This window comes from Sapajus apella, unplaced genomic scaffold, assembly GCF_009761245.1.
Source record: "Sapajus apella isolate SASKATOON/1434 unplaced genomic scaffold, GSC_monkey_1.0 scaffold38, whole genome shotgun sequence".
Classification (NCBI taxonomy): Eukaryota; Metazoa; Chordata; class Mammalia; order Primates; family Cebidae; genus Sapajus; species Sapajus apella.
Window position 1 is genome coordinate 12954514 of NW_022436978.1, and position 21832 is coordinate 12976345.

At 39.0% G+C, this 21832-nt stretch overlaps 1 protein-coding gene and 1 long non-coding RNA gene across 16 annotated transcripts in view; both read right to left on the reverse strand.

Annotated features, from left to right (window-relative positions):
- Window positions 1-21832, reverse strand: part of LPP (LIM domain containing preferred translocation partner in lipoma) — a 733292-nt gene that overhangs the window by 293267 nt on the left and 418193 nt on the right. The gene's annotated exons all lie outside the window — the stretch shown is intronic.
- LOC116565012 lies at window positions 11515-20071 on the reverse strand. The gene is made up of 2 exons (XR_004275205.1): window positions 18133-20071; window positions 11515-18101 (listed from the first exon to the last, which is right to left on the reverse strand). It is a non-coding gene; the product is annotated as an uncharacterized LOC116565012 (long non-coding RNA).

Consider the following 21832-nt stretch of genomic DNA (forward strand, 5'->3'; position numbering starts at 1 on the left):
GTGGCTCCAAAGTTGTTCTGTTAGCCACCTCTACACTGCATAAAGGAAAGCACCTGAAACAAGACTGCAAAATTAGACCAGGACAGATTGTGAAGGGTAATGTCTACCTTTAATTTTAGTTGACAACTAATGTAATCGAATTAAGGGGCAAATATTAGGGTATAAGAAGGGCAGGGGAGAGACACAGTGATGAAAATAATACATCGTAGAGACAGCAATTACTTTCTGAAGAGAGGGGACTCTTTTTTCATTAAGAGTAAGGACACACACACCTCTGATGTAAATTACTTCTGTTTAGCTGAGGGTGACATTTTCAGCCTTGAAAAAGGCAGCAGCTTGCAAAATGTTACTTTACTGAAGCCCTATTGTCAGAGCTGTATACTCTATTCCATATCCACATAGGATCTCAGTTTAAAATATACTGTCATTTTAAAATATAAAAGTTTGTCTACGTTTGAAGTGTGAATTTAAAATTCTTCACAGGACAACTATGGGGATTTAATTATCATGTTTAACATACTGTGAAAACTAAACATCAATGATGACCACAGAGCCAGAAGCATGACCTTTCATTTATTAAGAAATCTCATAGCCCAATATACTGTACAGCTGGAATTATCATATTTTGTATTGTTTGAAGTTTTTAAAAAGTACGGGTGAGGGAACACAAAGGAAGTAGGTAAATTATTCCCTAAACCTCTTAAAGAGAGAGCTCATTGACAAATGAGAAACCTATTTTATTTTAAAGAAAGCAAAATGATACTAGACCCTACAAGATTCTCAACTTATTTAAGTCCTGAGTGCATTGCATCAGATATTTCTGACCCACAATCTCTTAATCTAAATTCCAAATTCAACAGATACAAATCATATAACCACTTTACGAAAGGCTGTTTTAAAGTACACTGCCTTTTTATTAGCCTATTATACAAAATTACGGTAATTTCTTAATGAAGTTATGGAAACCGACCACATTATTAATTGTATGGCATATATAATATTTAATTAAAGATACATTATGCTGATAGAATTTAACATCTGGCACTCTGGTATTGCAGACGATGGAGGTAAATTATTAAATTTAAACGTTGTAATAACAACATGAAAATAAACAATCACTATAAATGTCCTCTTGTGCTCTAGCCTTCAGTAGAGGGTCAATTTTCTTTAAAACAACGCTTAAGGACTATTTTGTTAAAAACACCTAGGTGGAAGGGAGAAACTCCCAAGTAACTGTCACGTTTTACACTACTCAGCATTCTGCAGTTTCATGTTTCTTAGAAATACCTTTTCTCTAAGCATGTGTTAGTAAAATGGGCGCTGCCTGAGGACCCTCACACACAATTAATAATTACTAATTTTTGAAACAGACACTCTAATGACTTTTAGTAGTTTAACAGCAAGTTGCCTTACATGTACTTTCAAAACTTTTCCAGATTCCTTTCTAATGTCAATTAACCATGGTCCACGGCGGACTAATGAGGCCTATTTAGCAGCAATTCATAATTTACTGCACTCATTCTCTTCCCTCCAGGGCTTTTTTCTCTCACTAGACCATAATCATATCTCATTACCATTGTTTCATTACGACTTTTTTTGGTTTAAATTTCGTTCCTGGCATTTACTTAAGAAAAGGACCCTTTCATATTATGGATAGAACCTTTTTCTCTTAAAAATGTCAAATCATAACGTTTCCAACTTAAAAACACTGTACTCAACGTAAGACAGCCAATTTCAACAACAAAAATAAAAATAACAAAAGGTTTTTTTCCTCTGATTTAAGTTATTCAGTTTTGCTATAAAAACTGAAACAAACCTCTATAAAGCCAATTTATTAGGTAGCAATTTGACTTGTTCTACTTTAAAAGTAGAATGCAAAAGACCTTCACACCTCTTCCTAACCCAAAGAGACCCTCTCCAAAAAACCTGCCATCTTTTATTACAAGATGCAGCCACAGACTCTATGCTATAGCACCTTAAAGATGGATGTAGAGCCTGTAAAAAACAGTGTTATGTAAAAATGCTGGTGTCCACGTAGGTTTATAATAGTACATAAATATACAGGTACATTTACCTATGTGTTGGCATATATTTCAAACACATTCAGTAAAGACACAGAAATAATCTTGGAGCTTCAGACATAAAACCAATACATTTACATGTTTTCTATTTTTTCCCTTACGAAATACCTGTATAAATATACAGTAATAGCAGGTTTTTCATGGTAAATGATTTAGACATTTCCAACTTCAGAATTTTAAAACCTGGATTTGTAGCCCAGGGGTGAAAGCAGTATGTATATCTAAGCTTTAGGACTAAAAGAAGAATGCTGATCCCCTGTGTTGGTGCCTTCAATTACCCAAAGGACCATTTCTGTTTGTCCCTTCCTCTGTTTTACTAGGGGGCAGTGCTGCCAGAGTTGTGAGAAAATATTTTCTACTCCACTCCCCATGAATCCATTCAGTTGCCAAGGAAATGGCCTTCAAAATAAGAAGAGGAAAAAGGAAAAAAAAAAAAGTAAAATAAACTGATATACCCCCACATAAAATGATGCATCTTAAGAGTGGAAACGTACAAAGGGAGAGGGTTAAGACAGCGCATTTTAACAACCCATTGAATCTTGTTATAAAAACAAGGCATTGACATGCTAAAGTCAACAAGCTTCATCAGTTCTAACATGTTTTCCACCTTTTTGAGGACTCTGAATTCTCTAAATGAGTCACTGGTTCTCTGCAGAATTATATTAAAATTAGATGATGCCATGTGATTATTTGTCCGTTTAAGTTGCCTTCTGAAATATGAGTCCTGAGAGAAGATCAAACTTCACTAATACTTGCCAGTCCTCACTGGAAATCCTGGAGTAGTATCTTAAATAAAACTAACAGCAAAACATTTCTAAACCCTTTAGGCAGTGATGTTTCATTTCAATTATACTAAAAAAAAACTTTTATCCAAGTTTTTGAAAGTGTTATAAAAATGTTACGTGAATGGAATATTTCAAGGAGGGAGAAATTTTTATCACAGAGAGAACTCAGGCCATCTTCACCCATTTCACTGTTTTAAAAAGGGTTGGCAGAAGAAAAGAGATCTGGGGCTCCGAAGTAAGATGATGTGGAAAATATCAAAAGGACCCAAATAAAGAAAATGAAAGAAAGAAAAAAAGACAAGCAAGGGAACAGGATGTAGAAATGAATAACTTAGATATACAGCATGAGGAATAAGCTCTGCCAATAAGCAAAAAACCATAATTTAAATAGAAAATGGCTTGTGATTGTTGTAAGTCATGGCCAAATTCACATACACAACACACATACACACACACAAAGACTAAAATTAAAAGAAACATTTAGACTTCTTTTTCCAATCTAAAATGGGAAAGAGGTGCTCACTTTTAAAGAAAAATTCCTCATTTATTCTTTCTCTTATCAGAGAACCTTCTTTGTCAGTTTTAACAGCAGATTAATCACTTTCGCAACCTACGGAAAAAGTTTTCTGGAAAGCATAACAGCCTACAAGTGTAAATGACTATTACTTTTCCTGCAGCTCACCCGCCTACAAATTCTCTCTCATCCATGACTCAGCATGAGGTAAAAGGAGCTAATGAAAAGGGCCACATTTCCTTTTAAAAATTGTGAACTTTCTTTCAAAGTGCAGAACTAATAAAAAAAAAAAATCCCCCAAAAGCTTGACAGAAAAATGAAGGAGCTCTCCATGAATGTTTGTCAGTTATATACCTAGAAAATTTTCTTCCAAGTAATGCTAAAAATAGGCTTGCTGTTTGACTCCCACCCAAGGCTAAACGCTGTACTTGATTGGGGATTTGGTACTTACACATATCTATAGTATATTTGTAGGATTCCAGCATGCGGGGGGAAGGGATAGAAATGTTGCTCCGCTGAAACCAAGAAATCAAGAGGAAAGATGAGAAACATAGAACTTTGTGGTCAAGAGAAGGGACTTGTCCTGGTGCTTTCCCTCCAAATTGATTTGATTGTGTGAAGAAGCTCTCTAGAAGCAGTCAGCTTCCTAGGGAGCAATTACGGAGGTAAGAAAATTCTATTTTATGACACAGAAGGAAAGATGGGGTCACTTTGTTGTATGTGCACTGACGAGACGGTCACACTATAAACACTCATTAAATATTTACTGAATGTCAGATCTTTGCTGGACGCTGTGCTACGTTCTCGGCAGCTGAAACTAGAAGTTTAACAACATGGTTCCAGTCAATGGTCATTGTCCTCATGGAACTTAAAACTTCTTCTCCCAAGAAGCAGTGAATGAATGATCATTTGCAGGAGGGAAGGTGTGGGGATTAGGAAGGAGGTTCAAGGAGGAAGACATAGGAGAATACAGCAAGGGCATTTAAACTAAATTAGACCAGAGGCGTGTGCTAAAAATTTCATAAGGGAAATGGCATCTACGTTGAGACAAGACAATAAAGGACTGGGGGAGTGAACAATGTTCCAGGGTAAAAACAATACCATGTGACTCTCCAGTGGTGGCTCAATGTCACTGGGAATCAGAGAAAAGGCAGTGTGGGGGCTATAGCATGGGGCATAAGGAAGGCAGGAATGAGATACCTCACATATTCTTCAAGTATACCAGAGAGGTATACAACATCTAAAAAGAAAAGTCTGATTACTATTTCTATTTCACATGTGGAAAATGAACCAAAAAAGGTTATGCGTCCAAGATCACATTGTTATGTAAATGAGATTCAAACTCCTTTCTGTTTGACTTCAGAGCCTGTCTTCCTAATCACTGTCTTATACTACAGGCATAAGGAGATAACATATTAGACAGGAAAGTAATACAGTCAGAATGGCATTTTAGGAAAGCCTCGGTGGCTAGATTGGGGTGGTGGTGGAGAAAAGGATACAAGGAAACCCGTTAGGAGGATATCACCAATGGTCCATGAAAGATGAGGCTGACCTGCAATCACGTACCAGCAGCAGAAATGGGGAAAAGTAGAAAGATTTGTGAAATATTTAGGAGGCAAAATTGACAATAAGGGAAAGACAGAGTTTAGAAATAATACCTAAACTTCTGGCTTAGGAAACTGGTTAGATGGTGATACAGATACATACAGAAACAACATAGAAGAAATTCCTGGGAGAAGTGAATGAGTTTATTCTGAAAACACTGAGGCTGAGATTTCTGCGATACATCAAATGCACCTGAGCAATATAAGCAGTTAGAAACATCTGAATCTGAAGAGCAAGAAAGTTTACTGAAATAAATTTATATCACATTGCAGAACTGACAGTTGAGTAGTTATAGTAGCTAAAGGCTCTCTTAACCAAATGTGGGAAGCAGAACAAGAGCAGGCCTCAGGAAAGACACCCCTCCCCAAACCCCATGAAACAAAAAGAACATTCACGGTTGGGCACAGTGGCTCACGCCCAACACTTTGGAAGGCCAAGGTGGGAGGATCAGTTGAGGTCAGAAGTTCAAGACCAGGCTGACCAACATGGTGAAACCCCATTTCTACTAAAAATACCAAAAAAAAAAAAAAAACGAAAAAGAAAAATTAGCTGGGCATGGTGGTGTCCACCTGTAGAGCCAGCTACTCAGGAGGCTGAAGCAAGAGAATTGCTTGAAATTGGAGGCAGAGGTTGCAGTGAGCCAAGATTGCGCCACTGCACTCCAGCCTGGTTGACAGAACGAGACTCCATCTCATAAAGAAAAAGAAAATTCAAGGAGAGCGAGACAAAGAGCCCCTAAGGAGGCCCCTAAAGTGAAATGTTACAGAATGGTAGGAAAAAAATAACAGAGTGTGGTGTGCAATAACTCTCAAAAGTTGGCAAGAGGACCTGACTGTACCATAGATTTACACAAGGGCAGGCACACAAAGGGAAACTCTGATAAACGCGTATCGAAAGAAGGTTACGTGTTGGAAGAGTGAGTTGAAGCATTGAACCACAGACTGTAAGTTGGATGATAAAGGAAATATAAGAGACTGATGAGGAAAAAGGAAGGTAATAGAAGGTAAATATGCTGAAGAAAGGTAGAACAGGAATTACCAGAATGAGAGAGTGTCAGAAGAATGGGGTGTTGTGTTCAGAGGCTGGTTTTAGTTGTTATTCTTACAATTTAGGCAGTAAAATAGAACCAAGCAATGATAAGGTCCAGGATGTAACTAGGGGCTATAGAGGCTGCCCCTGAATGGAGATGAGAGTCACGGGAGATGAGGGAGTTGGGCCCTTAGCCTCCCAAGAGACTAACAGCTTGGGTAGTGACAGGTGAGAGTTAGGTCACTTGTCCTGTGGTCAAGGAGTAAAGTCCAGGACCAGGACGTTAATGAACGGCAGCAATGTGGAGAAAAGAGTGGTTATTCAAATGTCGCTAACCTTCAAGCAGAATATGAACATAGTACTAAACTGCAGGTTAAGAATGCAAGAGAGACAATCAACCCTGCTCTTGCAAGTTAAAACGAATACAAAGGACTGTCTGGCCCACTGTGTTCTGTAAGCCTATACAGGTCCAAGTGTGCCCAGGGTAAAATGCCAGTTTGTCCACTTTCACTGTTCCCTGGGCCTGTCATCACTTCCAGTCACCATCTCCAATGACGATGCTGGCTCTCTCATGGCTGAACCTTTTTGCTCTTCCTGGATTTGTTTGGTGTCAGGTATCCACTGCTTCTCTACAATAAATTTGTCTTTTGTAGAAAAAGACTACCCTTCTGTAATGGTTCATTTTGTGTGTTAATTTTTACAGGTTAAACTCTCCCTTTATTTAATCAAACTCTAATCTAGATGTGGCTGGGAAGGTATTTTGTATTAAAGCCTCTAATCAGTTGATTTTAAGTAATGAAGAGTATGCTAGATAATCTGGCTGGGCCCGATTCAATCAGTTGAAAAGTTTTGGGAGTAGAGCTGAGGATTCCTTAAAGATGAAGGAATGCTGGCTGTGGGCAGCAGCTTCATCTCATGCCACAGAGTTACAGCCGGCCCTTCCTAATTGCCTAATCTGTAGATGTCAGATTGCCTAGCCAGCCCACAAAGTCATGCAAACTACCCCTTCACAATTAATCTCTTCATCTCATGCCACAGAGTTACAGCCGGCCCTTCCTAACTGCCTAATCTATAGATGTCAGATTGCCTAGCCAGCCCACAAAGTCATGCAAACTACCCCTTCACAATTAATATACCTTCTACTGATTGTTTTTCTGGTGCTATTTTCTGTAGGCATCATCCATCACACAGGCTAACCTTTGACTTTTGGTGGGAAACAAAACATTGATAAGGCATGCTGCTGCTGCTGCAAGACCGATATGTAGACCACTCTTGCTGCATAATGATCTGCACCCTAAATAAAACAGCTATTGCTTCTGAAAAACCTGCCTTCTTAGTATAAGTTGACAATACTACCAATTCTGTGTCAGAAAGGGCCTTTCATTACGACGAAAACTTTCTGAATCCTTTAGAAGGCGTCAGCCATCTCATAAGGAGAAGGAAAGAAGTACATAACATATGAAGCCACCCCACATGTCTGTAATCCCAGCACTTTGGGAGGCCAAGGCGGGTGGATCACGAGGTAAGGAGATCGAGATCATCCTGGCCAACACCATGAAACCCTGTCTCTGCTAAAAATACAAAAATTACCTGAGCGTGGTAGTGCGTGCCTGTAATCCCAGCTACTTGGGAGGCTGAGGCAGGAGAATTGCTTTGAACCCAGGAGGCGGAGGTTGCAGTGATTGTATCACTGCCTCCAGCCTGGGTGACAGAGAGAGAGACTCCATCTCAGAAAAATATATATATTCATACAGATAATGAGGTCATCAAAATCAGGAAGAGACTAGCAAAAGAAGAGTATGATTAACGAGGTAGAGGTTCTAGATCTTACTGATTTTTTAAAATAAATTTTATCTGCTTAAAATCATAATTAAATACTAAATGTTTTGAGTAAGTTTTTTTTTTTAATTGAGAATGATTCTATCGAGAAAAAATACTTAATTTCAAGAGCATTACACTCATGGAAAATATAACAAAATTATGTTATCTTTTCGTTAAAATAGGTCTTGGTACATTGTCAGTTCAGTTATTGCACGGTAGTACTATGGTTTGCATAAGCCAGGGTTTAAACCTGAGATCTTAACACATTGGCATTTTTATTTTACTTTATATGTGTGTGTTATGTGTATTTATTTATTCAATTAGAAACAGGATCTTCCTCTGTTGCCCAGACTGGCTCACTGTAGCCTTGACCTTCTACCTCCTCGGCTCAAGCAATCCTCCCACCTCAGCCCACCCCTCACAACCCCACACCCCACCCCAGCAGCTGAGACATCAAGCACATGCCCTCACACCTGGCTAACCCTAGCTATTTTTAAATTTTTTTGTAGCGACAGAATCTCACAATGTTGCCTAGTCTGGTCTCAAACTCCTGGGCTCACGCGATCATACCACCTTAGCATCCCAAAAAGCTTGGCTTACAGGTGTGAGCCACCATGCCCAGCCTCACTGGGGTTTTAAAAAATATTAACAAGACCTAGCATTGTTAATTAAGTTAGATATTCAGTTACTAAAAGTACTGTATTTAAAAATCAAATTTTAACGCAATTGCTTTTATTGCTTTTTAATTCTAGGGTAGTTTTGCTGGTTAACACAGAAACATGATGAACATGTATGATCTTTCTGCTTTGAAATAATTTCAATAATTATAGAATGGAAACACTTTAAGACCTTAATATGACACTCTTATTTTTCACAGGATACCTGAAGTTCCAAAGAGGACATATTAGTTTTCCAATGTCATGGAGACTGGGTGGAACCCCGTCCAGAATGACTTTCCTACCTTGTTCCCTGTGTTCTTCCCGCTATTCACTATTGAGTAAGAGAGTTTTAAAACACTTTCCCATACACACCTCCATATTCCCTGTTTTCCACACCCTTATAAAATCCCATGGGATGCTTCTGGCAGGAATCAGAGACGGTTTCGGCAACTCTAGCCACATTCCTGGAATCCATTTGTAAGTGCTGGTCAGCAGAGCCTGCTTTATTCCCTTTTTGGTATTGGTCAGTAAAGGTTAAGTGTATGTGAATTATCACAAGGTTATTTTTACTCTCCCACTACCCCCTTTTTTTGGTAAGTGATCAGTGACTACCAGGCACAGGAAATACATTTCACTGAATGATTTTCTAAAATCAAAACTCCATCTGGGCTGGAACTGAGACAGGATTAGGGAGGACCATTTATAACATTAAAACCAGCTACGTTAAACCACTGAAAGATGCTTCGAGTGGGGAAAGGGTCTTCACCTTTGCCTGAAAATACTTCCAAGGCTGCATCCTGGCTCCTCTGCTAGCCAATGTGTTATGTGAATAGCAGCACATGCAGCTGGTGATCTCACCGTGACTCAGTGCACCAGAGGGAGACAGGGTCGGATGGATGAGGAACTAATTCAGAATTGTAGAACAGAAGTCTCAGCCAGCAAGTACTAAGTGCGGTCTCTTTAGTTGAACAGATAAAGTTCAAAGAAATAACAAAGTGAGGGAATGAGCTGCTAAAGTGAGTTTCCTTTAAGTGACAGGTAATATTTCCCCTTTAAAAATTAAAAGACACACAAGCAAAACCTGTCAAATTCATTGTGGACTACATTAATATTATAATAACTAAAGCTAGTAGCATAACATGGACTGATGAGGAAAATATCAGAGAAAGAAAATTAGTGTAAGTATAGCAGGAGTGGTCCTGGGGTGAGGAGTAAAATTTATAACCACAGCCATCTGGAGAATGGGGAAAATAAAGTATATAAGCTCTAGCTATTAGGGACCAAAACTCCTGGCAGCTAGGAAGGAAAACAAGCAAGATTTTATGAACCTGAAAGGAAAAAAGGAAAGGACAAGGGAACGAAGGGAAGGAAGGAAAGAGGGAGGACCACAGTAACCACTCCACTTGAAAGGGGTTTATTTCAACCACTAGTCTTACATTCAAATGTTCTCTCATCAGGTTAGTAGGGAAGGAGGGTCACTCTATATTGAAATTAATAGTAAAAACCATAGTTATATCTTTGTTTTGAGATAGATTCAGGTACAGAGACAATGATATACGGATACAAGGACAAGCCATCTTCTTTCAAAAATCTCTTTTTCTACCATACTACATTTAAAATCTAGGTTTCACAGTTTATTCTGTGAAAGAGTCTGGTTAGTGACTTTCTAGAAAGAAGGAAGAAGGCAGGGAGGAGGGGAGCGGAGAGGGTGGGAGATGAAAGTGGGGAGAGGGAGACAGAGGGGAGAAAGAAAAAGAGAGGGAGAAAGAAGGAGCCAGGGAGAGGAAGGGAAGGAAAGGTAAGTGAAGGGGAGGGAAGGAGAGGAGAGGGGAGGAGAGGGGAGGGGAGGAGAGCGGAGGGGAGGAGAGGGGAGGGAGGAAGGCACGGAGGAAGGAAGGAAGGAAAAGAAAGGAGAGGAGGGAGACAGTAGAAAGGAAGGGAAGGAAAAAAATGTAATAACAATTGTCAATTTGCCTTTGTAGATATTTATTACTAAAGGTTTTTTACTGGCAAAACACACTCTATACATATGTATATATACACATATATACTTACATAAATTAAAATATATATTATATATATGTTTATAAATGTTTATATTAATTACAACATATATGTAAAACAAAAGCAAAGTAGGCTCATTAAAGAAAATTTAAAGATAAGTAGAGAAGTATAAAAAGAAGCCTGTTCCCCAAATCCCAGAAATAACTGGTTAGTGTATATCACCCTTTAGATTTCAAGAAATACACACCTGTACTTATATATATATACATGTATGAAAATGTATTCACAATTCAGATAACATACAGATTTATAAATTAATTAGACATGGAAGTAACTAGGGTGTATTTCTTATTTCACATAAGAGAAACTTAGATGAGAAAAATTTGTTACTGTCAGGGAAATAACAGAATTAGGATTTTTTAATCCAAGGCCCTATGACTATACATAAGGAATATCAAATATATTTTCAGATTAAGTCTTACAAATCTAGAAAGTATGGGGCAGAAAAAGCCAGTGTTAGAGAGCTCGGTGATTTTAAGAACGACTATTGCCTTACGGGGCATTATTACCAGTTTGCCATTTACAAAATGCTTCTTACTCATTTCTACACAAGTCTGTATTATTGCCAATATTAAACTTCCATTTTACCCAAGCGGAAATGAGGCTTCAAGGCAACCGCACTGATTAAGGTCACCAACCCAGTAAATCACGGAGCCAGGACTTCGATGTCTGAAAACAAATTATTTTACAGGTGGAAAAGTTAACAAAGAATGTACAATGTTTTCTGAAAATGTATAATTCTCTTCATCATTTTGAACTATGGCTTTTGGAAATCTGCTCACTGGTGATGGAGATAGTCATGGAAGTATTACCCACAAGGACATAGTAAGATGCAGCCTCTTCTCCTCCCTGATTACTATCATTCTGGACAAAATATGCCTATGATATGTAGCAAGACTAAAATACTTCTCACATTAGAACTTCAGGAATTAAGATGCAGTGTTGCCAATCCTTGGTTTGTTTTCTGCAATACAGAGGACAGGCCCTGAGACTCTGTGGTGACTTGGTGGTATAAAGCAAAGAGCGCTGGACTGTAAGTTAGGAATCCTGTATTCAAAATTCCTCATCACAAAATAGCCCTGCAAATGAGCAAGCCCTTCTCTTTATCTTTACCTACTCTACAAAATGGAAAATGAAGTTGACGAAAGTCATAGAGGTACGAGGTCACATGCCTGGCACCTGTGTGTTATGCAGAAGGAAATAACTCAACATTCTACCAGCCTACCATTTACCATCTCAGAGAGTGAGCCCACAACACACTAGCTTATATAATGAATATCCTTTCCCACAACCTGGTGCCACTTGGCTCAACAGTGGCTATATTAATTCGATTGTTTAAATTCTGTGTACTTAAAAGAAAATTCACCAATTGGTTTGAACCAAAGCAAATTCCTGCCCTATTAGAAGTCTGTGAAGACCAAAGAATATCAAAAGGCTACAACCTTTCCTGAATCAAGTCTGGATTTAAACCAGTGACCTGAAATGAAATAAGAATCACTAAAATAGAGAGCACTAGCCTCAGTACTTAAGAGCAGGGCTCTAAATCAGCAGACCCTGGTGTCCTTGCGGGGTAGAAAGGATTCAGATGACAGGCTTCTTCTTCAACAGCGCCTCTTTCCAAACACTTGCATGCATCTCTAGTCACTACTGAAAGCTCAGGGTCCAAAAAGATCATCACATTTTATTCCCTAAATCCGGTCAATCAGTCACATAGAGGCATTTTTTTGTTTGGTTTGATAGAATAGATGAGAATGAGCCCATATGATCCTAAGAGGCAAGAACAAGTGGTGAGAACCCATTTCTCAGCATGCTTCAATCAAGAATTCCACGTCATCAGCAGCGCTAATTTAATTTAAAAAAAGTGGTGGTGTTATAATTGGATTGCCATTCTAGCTAGTGGGTTTCCAGGGTAACCGTGTTCTTGCCACAGATAAAAATCTACCTAGTAGCACAAAGACTAAGGGTTTGGGAAGAGGAGGCATCAAACGAGAGGTCAAGAATTCAGCCTGAAGAGAGCTACATCAAAAGCATAATTAGTTAAGGTGGACCGGATCCAAAATCTGAGCCCTGCCACTTACTAGCTGTACCATTTCAGAAAAAAATACTTAAATTCTCTAGGCCTTGTTTCCTCATCTGTAAGATGAACATAATAATGATACCCATCTTGTAGGGTTGTTTCAAGAATAAAACAGAGAAGTTAAACATTAATTGGTACATTTTAAATCCAGACTAAATGTAAAATAAATAAATAAGACTATGACAGATGTCCCTGAACCTAGACATTCAGAGACCTGGAAAAATAAAAACAAAAAATTAAAATAAGTTTTTTTTTTTTCTTTTTAATTTACCGCTTTGGAGAAAAAGCATCCTAAAAGCTTCTGAAAAGAGCACAAAATGGTTCTAGAATGATGCTCATGTTATTACTGCCTCCCCGGACCTGACTTCTGGGAATATGCTGCCATGTCAGAGGCAATTTGGAAAGTCTTAATTGAGGAGAGCCACAGCTTTTCAGGCCACAAATTAAGGATGGGGAAACCGTCCTTGCTTAGGGTGTAGCAGCTAACTGGAATGTTTCATAGCCATAAATACAGCATGCCCATTTACCATGATTCCCCGCAGGGAAAAGACTCATCTGCCACAAATGTAACAGTGATGAAAAAAGGGGAAATTTTGTCTCTGAATGAAAAAAAAAAAGACAGAAAAAAAGTGAGCAGTTTAAAGGGGTCTTTAATATGTAAATTTTACAAAGGGGGTATCAATTTTATTGCCTTTATCACTATCAGAAATGGGATCTAAAGCTGAATGAGTATAAGCTTCAGCTGTAAAATCCATCATGTTACAATCCCCTTTTAACTGCCCCCCACCCCAACACACACACACACACACACAGGAAATTAAGCTGGCAAAAGAGAAATGGAACAACTTACCACTGTGCTCACACTGACAAAACAACTTTCAGGCAACAAGCAGCAAAGCAGTGAGAAACAGAGTTTGAGAGCAAGAACACGCACACACAAAAAAGTTTCTGTTGTCCTAAGATTAAATGCTGAGGCAGGAAGAGATACTATTCTTGAATCAAGTGAGAAAAGATGGTAAAGTGCGATATTAAAATGCAGCACACTGGAATAAGTTTGCCTCTATAAAAACTGTTATGTTCTGTATGTGATTTAAATTAATGCCTATATTTGTGGGAGATAAATTTAAAATGAAGATAAATGGTGCCAGCATATAGCGTGTTCGCTGGAGCAATAAATAAGGCAGTGAAAGGTATTTTACATTTCAGTCACATCTATGCAAACAGGGAGCTCAAAGCACTTGAGGAACATTTGTTAATTAAATGCTATAATAGATGTGTGAGTCACCCAGACGGTTATTATATGCGTTTTCCAAAAAGAGACAGGGAGGTTAAGTGACCCAGGGTCCTCCGGATGCCGCTGAGAGGAAGCCCAGGGTGCTGAAGGCGTGCTTTCTATCCAACTCAGCTGCTTCTTGGCCTGGTGGGAGAGGCTGGAAAGAAGCCTCTCTGTTTGCTGTCCCACTGAACAGAGCTCACAGGCTTCCGTTTATTACCTACCTCCATAGCAGGCGAGATTAGAGCTGCAGGTAGGGAGAAAGGTAATGATTTTGGCACAATGTTAACAACATATTTCTCCTTCCCCCCTTACATTGCAAGAACGTCCTATGAATGATTAGATATTGTCATATCATTTATCTTCCACTTGCAAACTTGTCTAAACTATTGATTAGAGATGGCCTCTTTTCCAGTTGAAGCTCTTCAATTCTGTCCTCCACATGTCCTCTCTGGCCCTCCCCTAGTCACTGGCTCCCCGTTTTAGTAGCCTTATACCCTGCAATCCCAAGGAACACACTTTGTGTTCACAGCTCAGCTTGACGAGCAGCCAGATTAACTTGCAAAGTGAAAGCAAGAAAGATTGAGAATGTATAGATAATTGTGTATTGATCATTGATAATGGAGTAGACTGTGGCCACTCTACTGTTGTTTTATATGTTAGAAAACTGCCAAAACAGAAAGGTTAAATACCTCGAAGGAGGAAGTATCTACTGAAATGTTGGGACAATGCCCCTCTGCTGAGCTATCAGGTAAGAGAGTGGCCAGGAGAGGGCCCCTGGTTTCTGAAGATGTGGCGGCAAAAGAACACAGCAGTTAAGTGTAGGTCATTTTAGACAGATCCAGGTGAAATGTTAGGGAGGCTTGGGGATCAATCACCTAACCTCATCCCTTATTTTCAGAACAGAAGATCCTCAACTATATTTGTATCTTCTTTTTACAGTTTAAAAAATGCATTCCGAACCATTATAGTTTGAGACACACATCAATGTTGCACAAGCAAAATCCCTGCTCTGCCTCTTCTGTGCAGGTTGGTCTACCTTTGTATACCTTGGGTTCTCATCTGTACAATGGGAATCGTGATTATACCCACTTAATTAAGACTAAAGGACTCTACCCATATAAAGGCTTACAACAGTGCCTGGTACTAGGAAGCACTCAATGATTGCTAATCATTATTACTACTACAGAGTTACCGGCATTGTTCTCCACATATTTCCAGCTCTGTGCTCTGTGGCAACCCTATGGCTAGATAGAGTCATGTGAGTAGCTTTGGCTAAGGAGCTGTAAGAAGTGATATGTGTTACACCCAGGTCAGGGTGTGGAATTGCCAGTTTGAGACGCTCAGAGCTCTTTTACCTGGCATAGAGGTCAGAAATGCTGGAGATGACAACCACTAGTCTGCAAAGAACTCCTTCTGACCTATGATGAACAGGTAGCGTAAGTGAGAAATAAACCCTTGGTTTTAGCACTGAGATTTGGAGAGTATTTTTTATTACAGCATTACCTGAACTATCCTTACTAATAATTCTTACTTGGATTTACAAAGTGCTTTCACCTCTATCATTCAAATTAATCCCCATAATGAAGAGAAAAGGGCTGAGGATACATATTTAGCAGACATGAATTTCAGCCCAATTTAATACAATATTTATTGAATGGACTTCAGCAAGTCATACTGATACAGTTACAAGTCAAATCCTGTAGACTTTTGGTAAATCCAAAATATGATTTCACTGAGCTCTACTCACCTTAAAAATTCTTAGAACCCTTAACTCTATTAATATATTTATCAACAATTAACCTCTACCCAAACCTTAATGAGGACTCTAACATTTATTGACTTCTTATTTCGCTCCCTCATCAAATCAAAGATGCTACTGATTATAAAATACACCATTAGCTATTACAACACTGGAAACGAAGATTACTGCCATTTAAATTATAACATAGAGCTTTGTTGTTAGAATATCTATTACGTATTTGTTGAAATAAATGGCTTAAAATTATTTATCCATAGCTTGTATTGTATGTCACACCTCTAATATATAAAGAGAAAAATGTGAATGCAACAAGTGAAAGCATTCCAAAAATTTCTTTACGTTTAAATTTCAACCCTTTGAATTACTTTTCAAGTGAAAATCATTGAAGTTCTATGTTTTTCCTCATAAGACTGACCTCTGGGCCATTGAGAGTCTTAATTTTACAAAAAGGGGGTCCATTGTTGACTCCAGGATTGTCTTCAAAGTCACTGATCTCCATAGACAAAAGATTTTGATGTACACGTGCAGACAATGACAACCACGCCATGATTACCACTGACAGTAATTAGTCAGAAACGTTAAGCGCGTGAATGGGTCTTAGAATCGATGACGTGTGAGAGGAACGGTGCCTAACTGATGTCTCCACAACCGTATGATGCAGGCACTGTATTATCACAATCATTTGAAGTCAGAAACTGAGGCATGGAGAGATTAAGCTGCCTGTTAATGTTACCCAGCTGGTGAGTGGAAGATACAGTGTTCCATCTAAGGCACTTTGACATCTTTAGAGGAGCTGCTCTCAGCAAATATGCTGTATGACTTCACATAGTAACAATTAGATTCACTTTTTATTATTTATTTGCTTACTTTTTGATGGTGGGAGCACAATACTTACAAACTCTAAGCAAAGTGCTCAAACACTTAAGTCTTATACAGCTCACGTAATGGGCTGTTTATTTTGTTTAAAGCAAACCAAAAGGAAATTGACTCTGATGTTACTGCCAGCTCATTTTTGAAATAAGTAGACTTCAAGGGCTCTTTTTTGGTGACCCTACAAAGGGATATTGAAAACATTTGCATACAGTTGTATCTTCTGAAAATACTGGGATGTAAGTGCAGTGAACACAGAGATACAACATCTCTACCTAGTAGGACGTACACGTGGTAGATCTTAAAACACACTTTTATGGCATGTAGTTTCATATTGGCGTCTATGTCTACACAGGAACGTGAACGTGAGAAAGGCAAAGAAATCACCAACACTACACATGTGAGGGCTAAAGGTGTGCTTGATCCTTATGGAGCGTGAAATAAGGCTTAATCTTTGCCCAGAAGGAAAATTTCACTGAACAAGTGTAACGATTAGTTTTTCTTTAGCGGTTCTTTATCTCTTCTCCTTTTTTAAGGACAGTTAGCACAACTGAACAATTACTTAGGAGGTACAAGACAAAGCTTTGAGCATAGCTCTTTATACACTTATCAAATGATAATTCTCCCTCCTGATTATATACAGTAGCTATTTCATTCTCTAAATAATATCTTAGACTTTTTTTTAGAAGTTGGTTAAATTGCTTAGGAGGAGAATATTAGGCTCAGTTTCTTTGAAGGGTAATATAGTGGGAGTGACTGTATAATTATCTCCATCGGGCTTTCACCCACCATACAATGTTGTCTACTAGATCTATTGCTTTCCTGTTGAGAACTCCAGTTAATCCTACTAGCTATCACACAGGAGAATGAGGCAGCGGAATTTTATTTTTAACTAAGGACTGAGAGCAAAAGAGAAAGAAATACAAAGATTGATTAAATCTGGTGCATTTGCAATTTTTATTTTAAGCCATTTCAGATCTATGTGCTACCCGATAGGTACACTAATTCAGGCATTACAGTCATTTGTGTGGCCGTGTCCTATCTGGTATCTCTGCCTCAGACCAATTGTCCTTTAAGCCACTCCACAGCTGGGCTATTTTATGCCTTGCAATTACTACTCTATTCTGGATGGGGAGTTTTATTTTATTTTAAATTGATGTGGATTTTATTCTCAAAATGCCAAGCATTCCAAATGCTTCATACATACTAAATTTTTAAAAACAATTCAATGGTTTCCAGCAGAGAGAAGTTTAACATAAGCCCTTCGCCAAAAGCATCAGGATTTCTACAAGAATTGCTTTCTCCAGTGTTGCTTAACAGTTTGTCCATTGGCCTTACCTGCAAGACAGAACTCTGGGGTAGGGTCTCAGGCAGTCTAACCCAGATGCCTCTGACCAATGACCGCCACAAAGCCTGTCACGTTTAACCTTCTTTGCCTCAAATTATGAAGAGGACACAAATAGCTTGCAGAAGTTAGGAATGATAAGGCCAAACAATGTTCTTCTCCTGAATTTGTGATTAAGGCTATCAGATTGCCACTCCTCAAGAAAAAAAAAAAAAACTGTCATTAAACTATCAAGAAAAAAAAAAACTGTCATTAAACTAAAGTCAACCATTCATTTACAAGCTGATTACCACTAAAGTAGATATGATGTTATCTAGGGTTGGGGTGAGAATGGGAGGCAAATGAGCATGGAATCTTTAAATGTTCTAAAATTACATTGAGGTAATAATTACATGACTCTGTAAATAAATTACAAATCACTGAATTGTAAAAAAGCAAAATGAAAGCTTTTTGCTCAATATCCCTCCTCACTAACACAGTGACTGTTAGTATTTTCAATGGTGCCTTTAGTGGTCGTTTCATACATTTAGGCTTTGGAGCCAGACGGTCGTGGCTAAAACATCAGCTCTGCCGTTTAGTACCTCCATGAATCACATAGACCATTCTGGGCCACAATTTCCTCTGTTGAAAAATGGGAGAAATGACAGGCTACATCACTGGCTTACTAAGAAAAAAAAGTGAATTGACATGCGGCAGTGATACAGTAACTTCTCAGTAAATGTTTAGTTATCAAGGCATATCCTTTAGTTAATTAGAATTTTTAATATCAGATATACTTGGCTATTGCTGCAAAGGGTTACTTTGACAAGGGAGCATTCTATATAGAATTTTTTATAGATAAGCAATATCCTACACAATACAGATGACATACCTCTAGTTTTCATTTACAATCCAGGGCCCCTCCAATTCAAGTTTATTCATCGTGATCTTTCCAACGCATGCTTCACATTTCTCCCTCAACAACTTCAATGCTCCTGTCTTTCCCCAGACTCCTGCCCCTAGTGCCCTCAACTGCCTACAAGGACAAGGTGCACAATATTACAAAGTAATTGCACTGCACCAAATCCAACTGAAAGCTGCCCTCTGAACTCTCACCAATGTATTCTTTTGGCTGTTTTCTTTCTCTGTGCCACTTACTCCATTTTCCAGATACTTCAAATTCTTCACTCAGCCAAAAAACACCATTCTTTCACGCAATTTCCTTTCACAATTGCAATTGCTTCTGCCTAGACTAACTGTGGTCAGGCTTGAAAAACTTCTGTACATCCTTTGTGACCCAACTCAAATGTCACATCCTGTAGCTGACCTCAACCTCCATTGTGACCTCATGATAAGATACATACACACACCTCCACTGAAGCTGCTCCTCTCCACCATTCAGGCCCTGCAGCAACTGTTGGCCCACACAGTCCCAAATGTTATCACAATACTGAACTGCTGTGTGCATTATGTGTGATTCACCTCTGAGCCTCAGCATATTTTCTTTTCTTTTCCAGAAAAACTTCTCCCTTTCTATTTTCCCCAAGCCACTAACCTAGCAAACTCCTTCAGCTTTGTCAAACCTCTGTTTGGTGCAGATTGGATGCCTTCAGGGTGTTAGGGCAGGAGAGGGACATGATCATAGGAAACCTTCTCAGACCTTCTAGGACTAGGATTGCTTTGTCCCTGAACATGCTTCCAGAGTGCCTTCTGCTGACCCTGAACACTGGTCTATAGCACCATATAGAAAACTGTCTGTCAATACACATTTTGTGATAGGCCCAGTGTCAATCTCCATCACCTGATCACCTACAAAGTCTCTGGCACATGTCAGATGCTCAATATCTGTTGAGTGAATGCATTAATCATCTCCTTTAAAAACAGAGTCAGTGGACTAAAGGGTAAGTAAATAATATCTCAAAAAGCTATTATTTAAAAATAAATCTAAGTTACCAGTCTATCTTTCTCATTGTAGTTTTACCTCTCAGTTGCTGGACAGAGGTCTTACATGCTTGCATCCCTATCATGGAGCCTGATGCCTACAAGCTGCTCAATAATGTTTACTGAAATTGGATAAAAATAAAATATTATGCCAGATTCTGAGCCACTGAAGCACTTCTTTTTATTAGCATACTTTAAATTCTGGGGTACAGGTGAAGCACATGGAGGTTTGTTACATAGGTACACATGTGCCATGGTGGTTGGCTGCATCCAACACCCTGTCATCTACATTAGGTATTTCTCCTAATGCTATCCCTCCCTTAGCCCCCCATCCCCCAACAGGTGCTGGCATATGATGTTCCCCTCCTTGTGTCCATGTGTTCTCATTGTTAAACTCCCACTTACAACTGAGAACATGCAGTGTTTGGTTTTCTGTTCTTATGTTAGTTTGCTGAGAACAACACTTTCCAGCTTCACACATGTCCCTGCAAATGACATGAACTCATCCTTTTTTATGGCTGCATAGTATTCCATGGTGTATATGTGCCACATTTTCTTTATCCAGTCTATCATTGATGGGCATTTGGGTTGGTAACTGAATTACTTTTTATAAATAACAAATTTATATGAAGCTCCTCAGGAGGTAAATTGATAGCAATATCACAAATCATGCAGCTAGAAAATTCACTGCTTTCAACAGTCACATTTCATAAATCAACAATTGGGTCCAGTAAGTGAATTACCCAAGATCATCCAAATAGGATCACAAAGAATGCCTTCTCTCTGGTCAATATCATTAGTGGTATCTAACTTAGAAAGATTGTTGTGATCACAGTAGCCAGATTTAGTGTTATGAGTGTGGCCAGCACCAAATCACCAAATACAAGTGATAAAAGCTATAACTGGAAATAAATAGATCACCAGTGGGTTTTTAAAAACATGGTAAGATTAAACGGGTGTTGATATGGATGAGAAGAGGAATAAATAAACTCTTGGTTTGATATGAGTCATTCTTTGATGAGCTATTTCAAGACTGAATTGATATTTCTAAACAGCTGATGTCAAGAGAGGCAATATCAAAGAACCACAGAAGTGGAAAAAAATCACTAATGATTTCTTTTTTGTTTATTCCTTTGAGGTGGAATCTCACTCTGTCATTCAGGCTGGAGTGTAATGGCATGACCACAGCTCAATGTAGCCTTGAACTCCCACCCTAGTCTCTCAAGTAGCTGGGACTACAGACATGTACCACCATGCCCAACATTGTTCTTCACTCTTTGTAGAGATGGAGTCTGGCTCTGTTGTCCAGGGTGGTCTCAAACTCCTGGCCTCAAGCAATCCTCCCAAAATACTAGGATTAAAGACATGAACTACTTTGCAGGGCCTATGATTGCTTTTATGGAACAATTCCATAGAGTATAAAGAGATGCTACTTAAGGATTACTGGTATTGGAAATTTCCATTTGGGAGATTTTAGGCTTTATAGAACTCTCCAAATCTGACACCTAGGGGAGGGTATGTGACTCAACTAGATATTCCTGGCAGGATATGACATTGGGAAACTAACTAGGGGGAGATATCCTTTGATATCCTTGTTATTCACCGTACTCATCTAATAAAGGGGACAAAGCAATCCACATGTTCACGTCTCTCTCCAAAACACAGAGATTTCTCAAAAGCACCTAAGAAATACAAGTTTAAAGGTTGTGGTAAAGAATACCAAAATCTAGTCCAGGCGCGGTGGCTCACACCTGTAATCCGAGCACTTTGGGAGGCCAAGGTGGGCCGATCATGAGATCAGGAGATCGAGACCATCCTGGCTAATACAGTGAAACCTGTCTCTACTAAAAATACAAAAAATTAGCTGGGCATGGTAGCATGCACCTGTAGTCCCAGCTCCTCGGGAGGCTGAGGCAGGAGAATCGCTTGAACCTGAAAGGCAGAGGTTGCAGTGAGCCAAGATGGCGCCATTGCAGTCCAGCCTGGGTGACGAGAGTGAGACTTCTCAAGAGAAAAAAAGCCGGGCG